This window comes from Vespa mandarinia, chromosome 5 (genome assembly GCF_050613455.1).
Source record: "Vespa mandarinia isolate Hongniang chromosome 5, ASM5061345v1, whole genome shotgun sequence".
Classification (NCBI taxonomy): Eukaryota; Metazoa; Arthropoda; class Insecta; order Hymenoptera; family Vespidae; genus Vespa; species Vespa mandarinia.
The window spans coordinates 5,875,001-5,877,500 of record NC_140814.1 but is presented as its reverse complement, the minus strand read 5'-3'; the positions used below and the strand labels follow the sequence as shown (position 1 = coordinate 5,877,500).

Here is a 2,500-nt window from a genome sequence, read left to right as displayed (position 1 = left end):
CGGTTAAACAGAGCGCCACTCTTTCATTTATTTACTTGATTTATTTATTCATTCATTCATTCATTCATTCTTCATTCATTTATTTATTTATTTATTTATTTATTCCTTTCTCTTTATCTCTCTTACTTCTTCGTTTTTCTCTTCCACTACTACATATCTTCCTTTTTCTTCTTTTTCTTCTCCTTCTATTCCTTCTTCTCTACTACTTCCACTCGTTGCTACTTTCTAACGAGCGCGTAAGCAAGCACGAGATTCGCCGTTAAGTCTTCTCGAGAAGGTAACCGTGTTTAACCGAGAAACTTGACGACAACGATGACGACGAGGACGACGACAACGGCGACGAGAAATGCCGGTCAGTTGCACGCGCGCAAAGACCCGCGCACCCTTCGAAATCCCACCATGTCCGTTATCACCTTTCGACGGTACTCTCACTTACTAGCGCTGGCGGAAGCCATATTGCGATCACTGTCCGTGCCACTGTCGGCTGAGCGCCGATCGACGGCGGCGAACCGAGCCGCGACGACGGGCGGCGGGAGGGGGGCGCCAGTGTGGCCGTACCAAAGACGCCAAAGGGGCCGAAGGGGGTGAAGCCGTATAGAGAGAGCCTATTGGTCGAACGCACCTGCCGCGGCTGTCGACATCTCGCGGATGAAAAAAATATGAGAGGTAGATTTTGAAAATGGGATCTACCTTATCGACTGCGATAATGGAAGATGGCCGTCCTCAACTTTTCTTCTTTTTCGCTGTCGGTTTTCTTCTTCTTCTTCTTCTTTCTTTCTTTTTTCTATGTTATTTACTATTGGTTTCCTTCCTTTTAACTCTCTTTCTCTTTTAACGAAGACGATAGACATCCCAGAAAAAGAAACTAATTAATCTTCGAAAGGATCCTCTTCAACTTTTTCTTGTCACACTCGAGTGACGTCCAAACCGACGTCACTTTCAAACGTCACGAACGACAACGGACTTTCTATCGTAGTTTCGTAAAACGCGTTAAAAGTAGGTCGTCCTGCCTGCTGGAGGACTTATGTGCATATATATATATATATATATATATATGCATGTACGTCCTCGTGTCTACGTATGTATACATACATGTATTTATATATATGAACTTTTGTTGGGTATTTTTTAATAAGGATGCGAATATCAAAATGGTGGTTCGCGTTAACTAGCTATCGAAATGACGCACCGTGAAAATAACATATTATGATACTTTATGGTTTCTTCTTTGTTTGCTATGACCGCAAAAAAGAAAATGAAAAATAAAAGAACAAGGAAAGAACAAATGAAAAAAAAGAAAAAGAAAAAAAAACAGGAAATATAAAAAATGCGATTGTTAGTCTTCGTACAGAGATAAGCCTTGTGGCCCAGTAGAATCCGTTAGACGTGTCGGAAGAAGGGTTGGGGAAATCGACATACGGTGTCGCGCGTGTACGCTCTTAAATATCATGCCTTGTGCTCGTTAAGCAAAGAGAAAGAGAAAGAGAGAAAGAGGATAAAAAAAAGAGAGAGGAAGGGTGAAACAAGATCATTGCCGTCGTCTAACGACTAGACGAATTTACAAAAGAGCATACGTTCGCTAGAAAATAACGAGCTCGGGAAACGTGCCAGATTACGAAGAACTATCCAGAGTTTTAAACGACACCGCTGCTGTCTGCCTCGCTACTCTTCCCTCCCTTTTCCATTTCCTCACCTAACTCCCTTCCTCCCTTCATCCTTCCCACCCTCCTTCATCCAGAAGAGCACGCGATAAAAAGGGAGAGAGAGAGAGAGAGATAGAGTGAGAGAGAGAGACAGAGGGGGGGAGGGGTAGGAACGAAGAGAAATTATGCAAGCGATGTTACCGTTCGGCTTTACAACGAGAAAGCAAATTGCTAATTAACGAGCCGCCACGAGCTACTAGATCGAGACTGCTAATATAACAGGGTGGATTGTCTTAATTAAATGAAGAGAGAACCGGTAGCTGTTTGAGTCTATAAATCCAAGGCAAAGGATTCTCAAAGGATTTGTAAAAAATCTCTTAGTTTATTTCAGTAACACTTTTATCCTTCACCTTTTCTATCTTTTTCCTTAAAAATTTTCAGTTTTAAAGTATTGCAACGCCAGGTATATATATATATATATATAACTATACAAAGGTACGTAGTCGTTAAGTTAAATTCATCTTAGACGAAGAGATTCAACAACAAGAATTTTCCCCTCGTTTCTCCTACCGACTAATCTCTCTCCTACCGGGGAATCTTAGAAGAAGACGACACATGCGCAAACGGATATGCAACAAGTACTCGCGCCCTCGATGAAAATATGCGCGGACACGTTTTTACGATGCTTCCTACTCTCTCTCGCTCTCTCCCTCTCTCTCTCTCTCCCTCTCTCTCTCTATACATATATATATATATATATATATATATATATATCCCTATCTCTTTCTCTCTTTCTCTGTCACTCTCTCTTTCTTTCTTTCTCTTTCTCTCTCTCTCTGCCTTACACTCCAACCACT

The 2,500-nt window shown here is 41.7% G+C and overlaps 1 protein-coding gene across 8 annotated transcripts in view; it reads right to left on the bottom strand.

Moving 5' to 3' along the window:
• lilli (AF4/FMR2 family member lilliputian) overlaps positions 1–2,500 on the bottom strand; it is a 167,006-nt gene that overhangs the window by 127,112 nt on the left and 37,394 nt on the right. The gene's annotated exons all lie outside the window — the stretch shown is intronic.